Source organism: Enhydra lutris, unplaced genomic scaffold (assembly GCF_002288905.1).
Source record: "Enhydra lutris kenyoni isolate GAN:26980312 unplaced genomic scaffold, ASM228890v2 scaffoldscaffold78, whole genome shotgun sequence".
NCBI lineage: Eukaryota > Metazoa > Chordata > Mammalia > Carnivora > Mustelidae > Enhydra > Enhydra lutris.
The window spans coordinates 442,464-462,554 of record NW_019154162.1 but is presented as its reverse complement, the minus strand read 5'-3'; positions in this window follow the sequence as shown (position 1 = coordinate 462,554).

The window sequence follows — 20,091 nt, the reverse complement described above, 5'->3', positions numbered from 1 at the left end:
TTTTTTATTTGACAGAGAGAGATCACAAGCAGGCAGAGAGGCAGGCAGAGAGAGAGGAGGAAGCAGGCTCCCTGCCGAGCAGAGAGCCCGATGCGGGGCTCGATCCCAGGACTCTGAGATCATGACCTGAGCCGAAGGCAGTGGCTTAACCCACTGAGCCACCCAGGCACCCCCAAAACTTAGAGTTTTTAAATCACTCAAAGCTGTATAATTTAGAAAAAAATTTCAGTGTTTCATATGTGTAGTGAAATAGACATTTTGATTATGTATTTTTTTCCATATAGCCCCATTTTTATTTTCTGTGTAAGTCGCATCAATCACTAACTAATAAATATCCTCTCTGTTCTAGCCCTGTTTGAGAAACTTCACATACTGGCTTAATTAGGGATAATCTGCAGTTTTGAGGAAATTGTGGCGTTATTATGAAGATGAATGCCCTCAAATTGCAGGAAACTCCCTATATGGTAAATAAAATTTTTCTTTTGTTTTAGCATAAAAGAAACCTTCTTTTAAAGGTCAAAATAAAATGTATGTATGACTTAAGACATTTTCCATTCAAAATTGTTAAAATAGGGATGTTTGCAGTAAGAGTCAGTTATTTGAATTCATTTAAGTGGAATATGTCTTGATTCAAATCCCATAACATCTCTATTTGGGATGCTATTATAAATCTAGCCATGTATAATTAGATGATGGGGTTACATAGATAGCAACTCCTCAAAGGCTTTATACAATTTAAGAAAGATAATTGGTATACAAGCCAAAAAAAAAAGGTGGAGACAAGGATTTTCGAAACCTTAGCCCATAGATCGATTTGGTCTGTTCTTTTGTGTTTGAACAGTGCACAAACTATGAATGATTTTTTTACATTTTTTTTTAATGGCTGAAAAGAATCAAATAAAGAGTAGTATATCATGACACTTTCAAATTACATGAAATGCAAATTTCAGTGTCTACAAAGGAGTTTCAGTCTATAAATAAATTTCAGTGTCTACAAATAATTTTTCCTCCTTCCTTCCCTTCCTTCCTTCTCTCTTTCTCTCTCTCTCTTTTTTTTTAATACAGCCATGGTAATTTGTTTACATGTTATCTATGGCTGCCTTTGCATTACAGTTGCAGAGTTGAGACATTTCCACAGAAATTGTAAGACCTGCAAAACCTAAATTACTTACTTGATGACTCTACTGAGCCCTGACAGGGTCTACTAGGTGGAACACTAGAGCAGAATACAAGGTACAGAGGTACTTACTACACAATGATGGACGTGGTAGAGCTTATCCATTCAGAATTTTTTTTTCTTTTTTATCAAGACCCTTTGATGTATCACATACCATCAGATAAGCTGAGGAACAAAATAATCACTCAAGTCTTGGAAAATCTAGGGTGGATATGTAGATTTATTGCCAGTAATTGGATTGGGTTAAAAACATTTCTGTTAAATGTGTTGAGTTTGGATCTTCACATTATTCTCTTAAAAATATAAAATGCATTCTTCTCATTCTTTTGATTTTACCAGATTATTGAGCAATTTTAATTATCTTCCAAAAAACTCCTGCTGCTTATTGACTGCATCTTTTTAAGCGTGCTTACATGTTGATATTTATTGTGGTATACTTTCAAATTTTTATAATGGCAAAAACTCCTATATCCATTTTACTTTTAGCATATTTTTATGTTACCCCATTTACTTAATAATATATACTCTTTGTCTCTCTTCCCCTTCTTTCTATGGCCATAATCTTCTACAGTTCCTCTAATCTGCTCATCCAACACTGGGGTCAACATAAGGAAAGGTCCAGAAATGGCAGGTACAGAAGAGCAGTGAAAGCTCATGAATACTCATGGTTTAATATACCTGCCTTAAGTTGGTTTAATTTAAAAATGTTTTTGACTTTATGTTGGTCTGAAAGTGATACACATCAGTAGAAATGGTACTTGAAATTTCAAATTTGGATCTTTTCCTGGGCTAGTAATAATGTATAACAATCCTGTCTCATGACACTATGCAGTAACAGTGAACCACAGCTCCCAGTTCCACAGTGATCATGAGGGTAAACAACTGATACATTCTGTACCTATACAAACATTCTGCTTTTTATTTCAGTATAGCATTTAATAAATTACATGAGATAGTCAACCTTATATATTACACTTTGTTATAAAGTAGCCTCTGTGTTAGATGATTTGGCCCAACTGTTGGCAAGTGTAAGTATTCTGAGCATGCTTAAGGTAGGCTGGGCTATGCTATGGTGTAGGTTAGGTGTATTAAAGGCATTTTGACTTGGGATATTTTCAACTTATCATGGGTTTGTCAGGACATAACCCCATCATAAGTCAAGGGAAATCTTCATTTTGTCCCTGTCTGACAACTAATTACAATTACATTACATGCCAAGGAGAACAAACCCGGCATACTAGAAACTCACACCTGGAAGAGGGCTTGACCTCTCTTGATTGATGCCAGGGAGTTTCCTAGGGAAAGTAACTTATAAGATGAGCTGAGGGAGGAGGGAGGAGGAGGGTGTGTTTAAGGAACGTCAGTGGAAGGAGCAGAATGGCTAGGAGGAAGACTGCCAGAACTAATAACCTCCAAATGGAAAAGTGAGTTGAGAGTCAGCCCGTAGAAAGATTGTTACAGGTTTGATACTTGTTAAGAGAGATAGTATAGGTATTGTAGGGATTTTTAATTTATTTTTTTAAAAATCATGTTTTCATATTTTGTAGTTCTTTGGGTCCAGGTGTCAGTCAGGTCATTTCTCAGAGATAGATTTGTAGTTACAAGGAAATAATGTATACTCCTCCTTTCAACATTTGTTTCCACTTTAGATGTCTCTAATGATGAAGGAAAGATGTTAGGGTTAGAAGATGATTACCAAGAAAGAGTTCTTGAGATGTCTTTGGTGCAAAAAGGTGGTTTTATTAAGGCACAGGGACCTACAGAGGGCAGAAAGAGTTGCAGGGTCAGGAGGAGTGGCCCATTATATACTTTCAAGTTGGGAGGGGGTTAGAGATAACATTAGTCTCTAAGGAATTTGGAAGCAAGTTTTCCAGGACCTTGAGGGTGCTAGCTATTGTTGGGAAAAAGTCATTTATTACCATCTTTAAAAAAACCTTAATTATGAGAGCCTTCAGATGTATATCAGTGGGCCATATGCCTGAAGGATAATTGCCATCCTATATCTTGGGGGCTTAGAGATAAAGGATAATATCTGAAGGGATTTTTATATGTTAAAGCAGACTTACAGGATGGGGAGTGGGAGGGGGTAGTGGCTAAGTAGGCCTTAAACCCTTAGCAAGGTGTTGACATCAAGGCAGTTGAGTGTCTAGGGGAATGTCACTCTACCAGTTTCAAGGACTCGTCAGTGGGCTATAGATAATAAGGAAATCTATAATTTTTCTTCTGCCTTTGTTTCCCGCATCATCTAACACCTTGCTCAAAGAAATAACAGCTTATGGGTTTAGATTTGGTGTCCAGAGTATCAATTATATATTAAGTTTTTATCTCACTTTAGACATATAATAGAGGACAAGTTATATAAATTCTTTTTTACCTGTAAAATAGAATAGTGCCAAGTGACAAGGTGGTTGTGACAATTTACAAATGAAATGCACTGCTTACTGCTTTAAGTGCTCATGAAATGGTTATTGTTATTGACAATTTGGTGCTGTTAAATATGTTGACTTAACTTCCAGCAAGTCCTCTTTGAGACCATTCAATGTCTTTCATATAGCAAAGCTTCATAGGGGCAGCAATATCATAGTTATCAACAATAATCATATTCCCCTGGGGAAAAGGACTGTAGAATGTGGCCAATGCAAAATTTTCGTATTTGACATTTGTCTGACAATTCGCTTCTGGTGGACAATGACTTATTTTCTGAAGAATTAATAACAAGTTTCAGAGTCTGAATGATGATATCTCACCCTCAAAAAGAATTTGTTTTCAATACAGCCAGGATGAGTTGGCATAATAAAGTTTGTCTTAAAAATTTATAATGGGAAAAAGACAGATGGAAAGCAATTTATTTAGAGAGGATTTTTTTTTTTTTTTTTTTAAAAAGAGGACTTTAGAGTAAAACCAGAAAGTTGTAGCTCAGTGATTTGGCCAAAATGATTAGAGATTGGGGAAGATTAGGTTTATAAATGCTGAAGTTTGAAAGTTTGGTGCTGAATTTACTAGACAAATACTTCTCAAGGAAATTCCATTGCTTGGAATTTACTGACACTGTATCTCTACTTTGTAATGCACAACTCTTTCTTCTTGGTATGATGCTATTCCCTGGTTTAGGAAAGAGTCATCCCACCTACAACTCCAAAAAGTATTTTGTCCATAGCTATATTGAGCATGGAGAAACTTTAGTTGGTTTCTTAAGAATGTCCTTACTATATTCTTGGAATTCTATATTAAACGGTATTACCATCTTTTTTCCTCTTATTTGTCAGGAAACCTGATTAATGGGTTTCAAAATCCACATCTTGGTTTTCTTGCAGTTTTTCATTGGATGAAAATGAGATGTTGATTCAGCATGAGTCTATGAATTGCTAATGTGCAACTTTAGATTTATAGGATTGGATAGAATTCAATTAGATTTTTGGGGAAAGGTATGTATGAATAAAGTATATACAACTTAATCTTGATCAAGATTTTCATATGGGGGACTTTAATTATTTTAGCCCACCATCTTTGAACCATTTGCATAACTCTGTAATGGCATTTGCTCTGCTATTAAGCAGAAAATAAAGCCAGCCCAGACCAAATGTGTTAGGGTGAAATGTAGGAAGATGATAGCATCACTTAATAATGTGTTGCAACTAAGAAGGAAATTAAAGACTTTGGTAAATTTGGTATAATTTATGAAAGACCAAATTTTCCTACTTAGACTGATTTAGGAATATAGGCTATTGGCCTTCTATTATAAAGACTTTCAATCATGGCTTGAAATTATACCCATTTCTGTTTACATGGTTTAATTTTGCACAGCAGTAGATCATTGGGGACATTGATCAAAAAATGACACATATTTTCTTTTTAGGCAATTTCCATAGACATGTTTGATGTTCTTGATGTATCATTAGAGCTCTAAGGACTCTGTAAGTAAGGTAGTTTTAGACCTTTTGCTGTGGAGTTAAGTCTGTGATAGGAGTCGTCAAACAATTTGGAGTTTATACATTCAACAAACATACTGAACACCTACCGGATGCCAGGTCACCGTGAGAGCTGCACTAGTTATAAGATGAGTAAGCCAAGTTCTCTGCTTCCGGAATGCTCCCATAGGTGAATGGTAAGGCAGACACCATAACCACTAAATATATACCAAATGATGAATGTATCAGGAAAAGCTAGAGTAGGAAGAAATGGACTCTGCCATCCTGAAATTCAGCAAGAGAGTTGTTTTTGTTTTTGTTGTTGTTGTTTTAAATCCAGAGCTGATGAGCAAAAATTCATCTGTTGTGGAGACAAAGGAGGGAATTTCAGGAGAAAGTAAAAGCCCAAAGCTATGAGTCTGTGTGCCATGTGCGGGGAAAATTTGAACATTTCTAGTAAATTAGAATAAATGTTTGTGTGTCTGGGATGCATACAGATACAATGAGAAGAATAAATAGTATATGTAGTAGTAAATGTGTCAATGTGTCTATATTTCTGATTAGTCAGAAAGGGGATTTGAATGCAGAAGGCAAAATGCTAATCTGAAATAGAATCATTTTTATGTTTAGGCTTAGGAAAGACTATAGATATCACTATTAAAATATGGGAATAGATGACATGACAATATTTTAAAATTCATTTAACTTTATTTTTTGTTGTTATGGCAATAACACAAAATGAGATCTGCCATCTTACAAAATTTTAAGTGCATGAGACAGTGTTGTTAACTATATAGTCCTAATGTTCTATAGCAGATCTCTAGAACTTACTCATCTTGCATAACTGAAACCTCATGCCCCTTGATTAGCAACACCCCCCTCATTATCCTCTCCCCAGGCCTTAATAACCACCATTCCACTGTCTAATTCTATGAGTTTGACCATTTTAGATGCTTGATAGAAATGGAATCATGCAATATTTGTTTTCTGTGACTGGCTAATTTTATTTGGTGTAATGTCCTCAAGGTTCATCCATATTGTTACATACTGGGAATTTCTTTTACTTTTAAAGCCTAAATAATGTTCCAATGTGTGTGTGTGTCTTTGTGTATGTATTCTTAACCATTCATCTCTCAATGGACATTTGGTAATTGTGATATCTGAGCTATTGTGAGTAGCACTGCAATGAACACAGAGTGCTAATATTTCTTCAAGATTGTGATTTCAGTTCTTCTGGATAAATACCCAGATGTGAGATTGTTAAATCATATGGTAGCACCATTTTTAGGTTTTTGAGGAATCTCAAAATCTTCAAAATCTTCCCTTCATAGAGGCTATACCATTATACAATTTCATTAACAAGGTACAAGTTAATGAAACTTTCTTATATTTTCCTTATATCTTCATCAAAATTATTGCCTTTGGGCTTTTTTTTTTTGACAATAGCCATTTTAACAGGTATGACATGATATCTCATGGCAGTTTTGATTTGAATTAGATAATTAGTGACATTAAGAATCTTTTCATATATCTGTTGGCTCTTTGTATGTCTTCTTTGGGGAAATGTCCATTCATGTCTTTAACCCATTTTTAAAATTGGGTTATTGGATTTTTTTGCTATTGAGATGTATGAATTCCTTATAAATTCTGGAAATTAACTCTTTATCAGATATACAGTTTAATTTTTTTTCCCATTCTACAGGAAGCCTTTTGACTCTGTTAAGTATTTCCTGGGCTATGCAGATTCTTTTGCTTGATTTAATCCTATTCATCTATTTTTGCTTTTATTAGCTGTGCTTTCGGTGTCTTATCCATGAAATTATTGTTAAGGCTAATGTTATGAAGCATTTCCCCTACATTTTCTTGTAGGAGTTTTGGAGTTTCTTCTAGGAGTCTAATATTTAGGTCTTTATTTTGAGTTGATCTTGTGTGTGGTATGAAATAAGTATTTCTTTTTTTTCTTTCTTCTTCTCCTATCCTCCTTCCTGCCCTCCTTCTTTTCTTCTTTTCTTTTCCTTTCTCTTCTTTCTTTTTCTTTTTGTGTTTTTTGTTTGGTGTGGGGGGGGGGCTTTTTGTTTTGTTTTGTTTTGTTTGTTGTGCAATCCAGTTTTCCTGGCATCATTTGTTAAAGAGACTATCTTTTCCCCATTGTATAGTCTTGGCATCCTTGTAAAAAATCAGTTGACCATATATGTGCATACTTATTTCTGTTCCCTTTATTCTGTTTATATATTTGTCTATATATCTGTCCTTATTTCAGTACCATGTTGTTTTGATTACTGTAGCTTTGAAAGATACTATGAAAGTGGTATATTGCAGAAAGTATGATGTCTTCAGTTTTGTTCTTTCTCAAGTTGTTTTGGCTATTCTCAAATTGATTTGGCTATTCAACAAAATATTGTTTTGATTACTGTTGCTTTGTAATATACTATGAAATCAGAAAGTATGATGCCTTCAGTTTTGTTAGTTCTTAAGTTGAATTTGGCTATTGAAGATCTTTCCCTACATCTTGAAATGTAGGGAAAAGGAAGAACAAAAATAAAAGAACAAAAAGAAGAAATAAACAAAATGGAGAATAGAGAAAAAAGTAATAAAACTGAACTTTTTTTCAAAAGATAAAATTAGCAAATTTTTAGCTAGATGAAGAAAAATGAGAGAAAAAACTAAAATAAATACAAACAGAAGTAAAAATGAGACATTTAATCTGAGGTCACAGAAATAAAAAGGATTAGAAGAACTAATATGAATAATAATATACCAAGAAACTGGATAACCTAAAATAAATAAATAAACTTTGGGAAACATACAAACTACCAAGATTGAATCCTGAAGCAATAGAAAGTTTAAACAGACCTATAGCTAGTAAGGAGATTAAGTCAGTCTTTTAAAAAATTATACAGATAAAAGCTCAGGACTAGGTGGCTTTACTGGTAAATTTTATCAACAGTAATCTTTCTCAAATTCTTCCAGAAAATTGAAGATAAAGGAAAACTTTCAAACTCATTTTGTGAGGCTAGGATTATCCTGACACCAAAGTGAAACAAAGATATCACAAGAAAAGAAAACTACAGGCCAATATCCTAACAAATGTAGAAGAAAATGTTCTCAACAAAATACTACCAAACTGAATTCAGCAACACAATAAAAACATCACAGAGCATAACCAAGTAAGATTTATCCTTCAGATGTTCAACATACAAAAATCAATTCATGTGATATACCTCATTGATAGAAAAAAAGGCCAAACCTACATGATTATTTAAATAGATGCAGAAAGTACATTGACAAAATTCAACATCCTTTCATGATAAAACTTCAAAAATTAGAAATAAAAGGCCAGAATAAAATTCAACATAATAAAGGCTACATATGAAAGCCCACAGTTAACATCATATTCAACAGTGAAAAACTAAAATGCTATTTTCATCACTTTCATATAACATAAGAAGTTCTAGCCATAGCAATTAGTCAAGAAAAACAAATAAAAAGCATTCAAGTTGAAAAAAAGAAATAGCATCGTTCCTATTTGCAGATGACATGGTATTATATACAGAAAACCCTAATGACTCCATGGGCAATGGAGGGTGGAGTTAGAACTAATAAATGAAATCAATAGCGATGCAGGATACAAATCAAAATACAAAAAAAGAGAAAAATCAATTTGCTTTTTTTATACACCAACAATGAATTACCTGAAAATAAAATTAGAAAAATAACCTCATTTACAATAGCACCAAAAAGAATAAAATACTTAGGAATAAACATAAATACAGAGGCAAAATACTTATACACTGAAATCCTCAAAACATTAATTACAAAAATTAAAGAAAACACAAACAAATATATGATATTCTGTTCTTATGGATTGGGGAAAACTTAATATTGGTTAAAGTGTCTATACTACTCAAAGCAATTTACAGACTAATTCAAGCCTTATCAAAATTCCAGTTTAATTTTTGTAGATGTATAGAAAAAAACAATTTTTGAATGTCTTAACTTTTAATTATTTGGAATAACATTTTTTATTTCCTCCCTTCAAATTTGCTTAGAGTAGTTTTAGCCTGAATGGGAACAGAGCAACCAATGTTTGGGTAGTTCAGTGAGCTACTTAAAAAAGAAAATAATTCCAGTCGTGTTTTCCCTAACTTCTTAAGTTCCCAAAGCAACAGAAATAGGCACTGGCTAAATATGAAAATGATTTTGCAAACAACCAAGTCATTTCTTTGAAGAGATTTTGAACTCTAAAGAACAACCTACAGATCTTTTCACTGTGTTTACAACTGCATAAAACTGTTACCTTGAAAAATAAGTGACTTATTTTATCAGCAAATATTCCCCCTGCTGGGAATAACAGAGAATTGCAATTTGGAGTGTGCAAGGTAAGACAAGTCCAATGGACACTGGAGAGGAATGGTATTTTATGGAGAAAAAGGAGGAAGTTGGGAGGTGTTCTGTTGAATAAAAGTTCATATAGAAAAGCAGAAGATGAGGGATTATGGCTTCTCACTGACTGAATTGCAGGGATAGTTGATTTCTTTTAGAAGATTCAATGTATATCTGTCCTGTTGGAGCCTGTGATGGCTCACTCTTTCCTATGGATGGTTCTTCTGTTGGGATCTGTAGTTGGCAATCCCTCCTATAATTTACATTGAGTGACACTGCTTTCCCTTTTAGTCTTCTGAGTCCACTTTAATGAGGTATCCCTTAATCAATTTTCACAGAGTATTTTTTTGAACTGAAGTGACTTAGAACATGATATTTTACACAAGAACTAGGCAAATACTTATTGTCCCTAAAGCCCCATGATAGTTAACTTGTTACAGAATTCTAAATAGACTAGATATAGAAATGTTAAAGGACTGGGGCACCTGGGTAGCTCAGTCGTTAAGCGTCTACCTTTGCCTCAGGTCATTATCCCTGAGGTCTTGGAATCAAGTCCCGCATCAGGCTCGCTGCTCAACAGGAAGCTTGCTTCTCCCTCTCCCTCTCCCATGCTTGTTTTCCCCCTCTCGCTTTCTCTCTCTGTCAAATAAATAAATAAAATCTTTAAAAAAATAAAAATAAAAAACAAATGTTAAAGGATTGTGTGAGTGGAACCATAGCCACGGATATGTCTTCTTCAAAACCCACTACAGGAAATAATGGTCTGTGTATATAGCTGTGAACAAATTGTCAAACCTGACTTTTACTCCAGATTCTAGCATTTTTATAAAAAGAGAGTTTATTGTTTCTTGAAGGCATTCTTCTATTTATCAGGCATTCTCCAGTCTCATGAGAGGTTAGGAAAACACATTGTTTCAGATGGCTTTCTCTTCTGACTCACAGCAACCTGGGTTATCAGTCTAGTCAAAGTAGGGCTTGCAGATAACCAGAAACTTCTTGAAAGCTCTGACCCCACTTAAAGTTTGGTCTGGTCTGATCCTTCCTCATTTTGCCATTTAAAACTGGAAAAGAGAGACCAAATATCAGCTCTTCTTCCTTCCTTAAGAACTTCTTGAAGAGAGGAATCACATGTTGCAACCATACCCTATAATAGGGACTTGTGTGCCACCAGTACATATATTCATCAGATTTCATTATTATGTTAGAAAGCTCACAACTTTAAAAACCTACAATAAAATGGGTTAACCATGGTCTATAACTTTAGAAATCTTTATAAGAATCAATAGAAATATTTTGATGAATTCCTAATAGTTTATTTTTTGCTTTTGTTTCCCTGGCCTCAGGAGACATACCTAGTAAGACGTTGTTATGGCTGAAGTCAAAGAGATTTTAATGAATTCCTGACTCACATTTAGGTCTTTAATCCATTTTGAATTTATTTTTATGTATGGTGTAAGAAAGTGTCCACTTTTATTCTTTTGTATGTTTCTGACTAGTTTTCCCAACATCATCTGTTGAAGACACTCTTTTTTTCCCATTGGATATTCTTTCCTGTTTTGTCAAAGGTTAGTCGATCATATAGTTTTGAGTCCATTTCTGTCCATTGACTGATGAATGGACAAAGGAGATGTGATATATATATACACACACACACACATATATATGTGTGTGTGTGTGCACGCATGCGCTTGTGTGTTTGTGTATGTGTGTGCATATCTACCTATTTACCATCTGTATCTACAAAAGAGAATATTACTTAGTCATAAAAAAGAATGAAATCTTATTGTTTGCAATGAAATGGATAGTGCTAGACTGCATTATGCTAAGTGAAATAAGTAAGTTAGAGAAAGACAAATACCATATGATTTCACTCATGTGGAATTTAAGAAACAAAACAGATGAATATAGTGGAGAAAAAGAGAGGCAAATCAGGAAATAAGCTCTTAACTCTAGAGAACAAACAGATGGTTACTAGAGGGTAGGTGGTGGGGGATGGGGGCAAGAGGTAATGGGGATTAAGGAGGGCACTTGTGATGAGCACCTGGTGTTGTAAGTGTCCAATCACTAAGTTCTACACCTGAAAATAATATCACACCATATGTTAACTAACTGGAATTTAAATAAAACTTAGAGTAAAAAAATCAATAGAAAGAGCACTCTCCTCTGGGAAGGTAATTATGATATACACATAAAGAATTGCCAAACCTGTATACTTTGTTATCCAGTGATGTCACTTTTAGTCTGCCTATTCAATACAATGTGTAGCTAGCAATTTTTTTTTTTTTTTTTTGAGAGAGAGAGAGCATGAGAGAGAGACAGCAAGAGAGAACAAGCTGGGGAGTAGGAGCAGAGGAAGAGGGAGAGAGATAATCCCAAGCAAGCTCCATGCCCAGCATGGAGCTCTATATGGGGGAGGGGGGCCTCAATCTCCCTATGCTGAGATTATGATCAGAGCTGAAATCATAAGTACAATTCTCAACTGATTGAGCTACCCAGGCATCCCAAAATACAATAAAATTTTACATAACAATTACAAACCACAATTATGGAGAAAATGCAGACCCCAAATTGCATGACATATGAAGGGAATTAAGCATACAATGTAGATTTAAAATTTAATAAATGCTCACATATAATGTACATATAGACAAACGATATAATGGAGTAAGCAAACATTGAAATAGACGTGCTAGAATGAAACATTGTGAGATTTTCCTTTTAGAAAATTTTCCTTAGTGTTGTTATATCCATTAATGATCTAAAAAATAATTTCAGGGGCACCTGGGTGGCTCAGTTGTTAAGCATCTGCCTTTGACTCAGGTCATGATCCCCGAGTCCTGGGATGGAGCCCTGCATCGGGCTCTCTGCTCCAAGGGAAGCCTGTTTCTCCCTCTCCCACTCCCCCTGCTTGAGTTCCCTCTCTCACTCTCTATCTCTCTGTCAAATAAATAAATAAAATCTTTTAAAAAGTAAATAAATAAAAATTTAAAAAAATTTCAAAATGTAGCAATGGCTATCATAGAACAAAAGAAAACAATTGATGATGACCACATTAATTAAAATGTTAGCATACTAATTATTACTGGTTCGTGATATAAAATCAAGTTACAAATGAGATAGCCTATTGTGAGAAGTGAGAGGTAGAGGCGAGATTTTACTGCATATTTCTGAGTTCGAAGTAACCATATGTGGCCAAGGAAGACAATATGAGGGGAAACTGAGAAAATCAATACAGCTGGCTTTGTGCTGTGCGCTAGGCACACACGTGGGTTTGTGCTATACTTCCTTCACTTATACATGAGGTTTACTAATAGTGATGAGCATGAACCAGTAGCCTGTGTGATCACAAATCTAGCATGTTTCTTCCTCAGTTTCCTCATTCTGTAAATGGCCCAATAATTTAAAGGGTTATCTCAGCTCTTAGCAGTATTTTATATCAATAGACATAATCTGAAAGGATTTAGTGGGCCCCATCATAATGAATGTGTTTGACAGAAAAAAATGATAGCTAATTGGAGGCCATGCACCTGTCTTAGTGCTGTCAGGATGTGTGACTGTTGTCTGCACAGAATGTACAGAGAGGCTCATTCAAACAAGGCCAGATAGGATAGAAAGAAAAGGACCAGTCCGAGGGTTGCAGAATGTGACCTATACTCAGCTCCTCCATTGAGTGACCTTCGGCAATTTATTTGACTATAATTGGCCTCAAATGCTCCACTATACACGAGTCTAATAATACCTTCTCCATCTTTTTTTTTTTTTTTGCAAGACTTCCTGAATGAAATATATGTGTAAGTATATTTAAAATACCAGCATTTAACAAAGTATTGGATATACCAGATATGCTCACTATAAACTAGTTACCAGTGGCAGATGTTACATGTTCTAATCAATCTCAGCATTGCTAGAGTGAAATGACTATCAGTCATTCACTGTTGAAATCCTAAAATTGTACAACCATTTTGGAAAACACTCTCACAATGTGTACTTGGAGGCTTGAAATCCTCACTAAACTTTGATCTAGAAATACCAATTTTGGGGTCAATTCTGAGGAATTAACACTAGAAAGATAGACATGCCAGAGTTGTAGTTACCCCACAAGAACATAAAAGACAGATAAATGCTTAGCCATAGCAGATTGATTAAGTAAATTAAGGCATGATGGATTAGAATTATATTAATCATATTTGCAAAGACATTAGAAATGTCTCTTTGGGGGGCGCCTGGGTGGCTCAGTGGGTTAAGCCTCTGCCTTCCGCTCAGGTCATGATCTCAGGGTCCTGGGATCGAGCCCCACATTGGGCTCTCTGCTCAGCAGGGAGCCTGCTTCCTCCTCTCTCTGCCTGCCTCTCTGCCTACCTGTGATCTCTCTCTCTCTCTCTCTGTCAAATAAATAAATAAAATCTTAAAAAAAAAAAAAAGAAATGTCTCTTTGTACTGTTGGGAAGAAAATCAATATATATCATGTATGCAATATATATAAACAGCTCTATAAAATATATGAACATAAAGGTGGGAAATATTTCTCTTTTGCTTTTGAGGTTTTTCTAGTTTATTGAATGTTCCAAATTTTCTATAAATGTATATTATTTTAAGCCAGAACAAAAATTTTAAACCTGAAATGACCAGTTCTCATTAGTTTGCAAAACAAGGGCTGACTGGCTCAATGGTGTGATCACTGAGAAAATCAGAGTTCGTGTTATTTTGTTTCATTTATAAACATCACACATGTCTACTATATTTCAGACACTGTGAGTGAGCACAGATTGGTTGATTATTTTTTAATTTTATTTTTGGCTATTTCTTTTTCAGAAAGATGGTCACTAAGAGATTAAAATTCAGAAGATGAGATGTAGTATATTAAGATCTAAGACATATAAATGGCAGTTTTAAGCAATGTTTTTCTGGAAGTGTGAAAGAACTGGAAAAGATAGAGTGTGAATTGAATGTTCCAAACAACAGTATTGCCTGTTTAAAAAAAAAAAAAAAAATTCTAAAAGTATCACAGTGTGAATTAAGAAATGAGAAAAGGAGTGAGACAAAATTGCTAAATTAAATAAAGGGGGCCTCCTGGGTGGCTCAGTCAGTTAAGGCTCCAACTTCTGGTCAGGTCATGATCTCAGGGTGCTGGAATCCAGCCTGTGTTGCCCTCTGCTCACTCAGTACAGGCTCATCACTCTAGTAGGGAATCTCTCAGTAGGGAGGATCCTCTATCTCTTTTTGCCCCTTCTCCCAGCTGGTATGTGCTTTCTCTCTCTCTCTCAATTAAATAAATAAAATCTTTAACACACACACACACACACACACACACACACACACCTCTAAGTGTTATTTCTATCAGTTCTTTAAATTAAGACTTTTGTTAACGGGGTCATTAGGTTGTAGTTTGAGGTGTGGTTTCATTTTTACAGTTGAAAGAGGTTTCCCTCATTTCACCCACACTTATCCTTGCCAGATTTCTATTAAGGAGAAAGTGGGGGAAAAAAAAAAAAGCTAGCAAAAAAAAAAAAGAAAGAAAAGAAAAAAAAAGCCTACAATTTGACATTCTAAATATATCTAGAAGATGTGTTAAATTGCAGTGACTTCTTAAGGACACCAAGGTGCCTGGGACTCAGACATTTTAATCATTTTAATTCAGACAAACCTTATCTGCAGTGTGCAAAACCTGAGCCATTGCAGTACTCCAGAGGGTTTAATTGCTTAGGGTTTACAGATTGCATCCATCCTTTAACTCTTTCAGGGTTAAGTATGGGAGGGAATGAGATGAGATTTGGAATGAAGGCAGTCCACAGCCTCAAGGCTAGCTCTGCCAATTAATACTATCTAACTGGGAAAAAGTTGCTCAGCCTCCCTACCTCTGAGAGGCTTGAAAGTTGGATAGGGTGATTATTTATCATACTGCAACAAGGATTACATGAGATAACACATGAAACCACGTCTGGCACAGAATAGATACTCATTACATAAATGCTCTTCTTGTTATATACTAAGATACTTAAAAAGAATAAATGGGAGCAGAATTGTGCTTTCATGATCTTAATCAGATAGGAAAATGGAAGCTGCGTTGTAATAGGAGAGATTAGTTACTGGGAAAGAAGTCAAGAGGCGTTTTTAATGATCCATATATGAGCCAATAAATATCAGAGAGGAAGTAATATTTACAGAGAGCATTTGGGAAGATATTACAAGAAAAAAAAATCATCTCAGGAAAGAATGGTTCAGGTGTCAAGAGGAAATAAAACAGAACAGAGTGATTCCAGAAATCCAGCCTTACAATATTGATGGAGCAGATATCCTTGAGATCCCAAAGACTAAGAAATAAAATTGAGGAATCTTTGAAAGACAGGAATTAATTTAAACTAGCTTCTTGACAAATATCACATAGGTATGGCATTCACACCGTTGACAAAACTTCCCTAATGGAAAAGATCCCACAGGGGAAAGATGAGGACATAACCCATAGTAAAACCTTTCCTAGGAATGGAATAATTGACACTGGCAAGGATTATTAGAGCAATAGTTTTTTAAATAAACTACATTTAGTTTCGAGAGGTCCCCCTCAAATGGAAAGGAGAATGGGAGATAAGAAAAGCAAATGTAGGCATCATCTTTAAACTAATTGATATTAAATACACAAGAAATATACTGATTTTTTTTAAAGATTTTATTTATTTATTTGACAGACAGAGATCACAAGTAGGCAGAGAGGCAGACAGAGAGAGAGGAGGAAGCAGGCTCCCTGCTGAGCAGAGAGCCCGATGTGGGGCTTAATCCCCAGACCCTGGGATCATGACCTGAGCCGAAGGCAGAGGTTTTAACCCACTGAGCCACCCAGGCGCCCCTGATTTTTTTTTTTTTTTTTTTTTTTTGAGAGAATTGTACTGAGGGAGCTTGAGTTAAATTTTAAGCTCTTTGAGACTCACAATAATTCTTAGGTCTTTCAACTTTCTCCCAGATCTTTATAGCTCTCAAGAAAGATGAGATATTTCTAAATACTGATTTCGGATGTGTCCAAGAATGATAATAGAAAAAGTAAGAACACTCCAAGTCTAGAACTAGAGACTTTGAGTTTTTGGATACAGGTTCTGCCAAAAAATGTTCTCTGACCCAGAGCAGGAGGCCTTCACAATATTCGTCCAATGAAAGTTTAGGTTTCTATAGATCTATGTCTGTTGACTATCTCTTTCTTTCTCACTCTGAATGAGATAAGGGTGCTTATTGTGGTTACCTTGTCTCTGTTTCATAGTAAAATTTAAGTACAGGCATTGTAGATGATTTGTATTTTTGCTTTGTAAGTCTCTAGTCTAAGACAAGTTATGCTTGCAACTAGTGACTAAAGCACAGAACATCAGCCTGAGATCCCAGACTTTGAGTTTAATTTCCTGGATGGATGAGACTTCGGGTTGTTTCACTTGCTGAGGATTCAAGTGTATTATATGTATAGAAAAAGAGTATAAAGAAATGTTTAGTGACCAGACATGTGGACTGTGGCAAAGACAGTGGTCAGTGGGGCTCACCCAAAATTCCAAGCCCTCTCATTGTTAGGCAGGACCAGGTGACTTGTTCAAACTGTGGGAAGAAATACCGGGTTTCCTTGCTGGACTGAAGCATGCAAAAAATGATAGACAGTTTTTCAACTTCCATAGCCTGGGAGACTGTGCTTTCAGATGGTGTAGCTATAAGATAGAGGATCGTCCGTAGCCAGCAACTTCCCTCCCCCTTACAACCTGAAATAAATGTGTAACAAAAGCAAGAAATAAACTTTGGAAAAAATTGATTTGGTAGCATAAACCTAGGGTATCCTGATTCTTAGATTATCTAGTACAACAATTAAGAAATAGAGTGTGTTATTTTAAGAAACTCGGTCTCTTGCTCTCTATTTTCTAGAAGAGAACACACTCAAACCTTCATTAAGTGAAATGACTCAGAATGCATCCAGCCTGGGCACCAAGGTCAAACTCTGGGATCTCAGAGGAATATATCTCCCTACACCAGTTCTAGACATAGATTATCTTGTTTCAGAGACCAAGGAAGAAAAAAAAAACAAGTCATATGCTCCACACTTGTTCAAAATATGGCAGTGGAACTCACAGTAGGAAACCTGAAAGGAATGATATAAAAGCTTTCACTGAGACTTCCACGTATTTCCATATTCTCCTCTCCTGGTAAACTGAAGGATTTGAGGGTATGTTTCCCTCAGTTTACAACCAATACCTCCACTTCTTCTCTCATTCATTTCACTTTCTCAGGAGTCTAAGACATAAATTAACCTCTTTCTTTCCCCCCTTATACTAGATATCCTCCTTTAGCTTTTCGGTGTACAACCTTATATATCATTACCTTGACTTCTATTCTCCATCAAACTCTCACATTTTTCCTTCTCTCTTTTACCAAAAAACCCATGAAAATGCCCGAGTTGCCACCTAGGTTTCTTTACTTCCCAGTCATAAGCCAACTATGTCAAGCCATCAGAATGGCTCAAGGTATGATCACCAGTGCTCCCTGATGGTAGAGTCATTGACCATTGCTACTCTTAGCAACCTTAACCTCTCATACCTCTCATACCTCTCATAAGCATTGTCTTGTTTTGAAGCACTCTTTCCTCTTGGAATCTACAAATAATTCAGTGTCTCCTGCTTTGCTGATAGCTCCTTTATAGCGTTCATTTTCTTCTCATAAGTCTTTCAACTTTGGAGTTTCTCAAGGTCCAATTTTAGATTGTTTCATTTTTTTCACTGAATACGAATTCCCTAAGTGAATTCTTATACCCGTATCCCTCTGAACTCCAGATCCACACAGTTAGCTGCCTGCCTGACATCTCTACTGAGATGTCCTTGACACCCAAACTCAGCATGTCCCAGTTATCTTACTTCACTAACACCGCTTGTGTTGCCCACACAAGACACTAAACCTTTTCCTGAAATTTTCAGAATTTCCTCTCCCTCCCTTTTCTCACACACATCCCATCAGTTCTCATCTCTGTATATGTCCAGAAACTATTGACCTATTTTCAGCTCCTCTTTTAGTACTTGGTGAGACCCACCATAGGTTACATATTCTCCTTAGGTAGTCTTCTAAATAGACTCACATCTATTTGTCCCCTAGCCAAACATCTCTAGACTGCAGCAAAGTGATCTTTTAAAAACAGTTCTGAACATTTAATTCGTAAAAACTTTTCAGTGATTTTCCATTGCAGTCATAAAATACTCAATCTTTGACATAGTCTTCCAGGCCATAAAGGAGTTGGCTCTGCTTATCTCTGGTAACTCTTTGCTCTGTCCTCCATTCCTTTTTTTGCATCATGCTTTTCCTTGTTCTGTTCTCCTTCACATGGCCTCCTTATACATTCTCTTCTGTATAAAATGACTTTTCTCTTTATTCCAACTTGTCAACTGTGACTTATCTTTCCCATGTCCAATTTATGTCCTTTTCCCAACTTCTAGGACTATATTAGACCACCTATACTGTTCCATCTTGGCACTAATCATACCTATGATGGTTCAATCATTTGTACTTTTTTGAAAAATATGTATTTTGTCTCTTGACTATCAGGGTCCGTGAGTGAGGATCCTATTTGTCTTCTTTATCAATACATCTTTAGTTCTTAGGATAGTGCTTGCCACAAAGTTGGCTCTCAATAAATAGTTATTGACTTCTCAAAGGACACACCTTTAACTCAAGTAAAATCCTTAGAGGATAAATTAAAATGAACACATGGAAAATGAAAGTCACAAATGGACCATCAATGAATATGTCAGTCCGTGTTTTTCATTGGTGGAAGTGTAGGGGACAAAGAGACAGAGTTTTCTTGCTCTTCTCCTGGGGCTTCTCTGCTTATCTTGCAGGGGGCTAGTAGGGGAAGATCAGGAAGGATCCTGCAAGCCTGGGTGGAGGCTGAAAGAAGAGGAAGACTAGAGCAGGTGGCTCAGGACAAGTTTCTGCCAGGTTTAAGTCTTGAGGGTGAAAAGGGTCCTGAGACTCCCTTTATTTTTCAACATTTCATAAGGAAGTTAGTCATGATGGGGACCAAACTGATAGACAGGTATTAAAAGCTTGGGTTTGCAAAGATTGCTCCCAGTTAATAATTCCTCTGGGTAAAAATCCTGTTGTGTATTGATAATAATACTTGTCACTAACATTCCATGATAGCTGGGGGCTAAAGCACTATTCTGAGCTTCCTATATGCATGATCTCATTGATTCTTCACAGGAAAGCTACTGAGTAGGTAATATTTTAATACTTTATAAATAAAAACTAAGGCATAGGGAATCAATCTGCTTACCCATGGACTTAGATTTTAAAAAAGACAGGCCACCATTCCAGTCCAGGGAGTCTGTGTTTAGAACCTAGGTACTGAGCCATTGTGCATTTCTTTACTGAACCAAAAAACACTTTCACTTGGCCTTCCTGTCAGGTGTTATGTGAACTCTGTAAGATGAATACTGGTGAAAATATACCCCTTAAAATTTTGTCTTTTACAGTAGCATTATCCTCCCATTGTTTTCTATTCTGCACACAGGAAAATCCTCAGGCATTCGATCTTAATGTTGCAAATATTGTTTAAAAATTCAAGAGAGTCCATTCAGCTTTATGGAAAAAAAAAGTGCACCGCATTATTTTCAA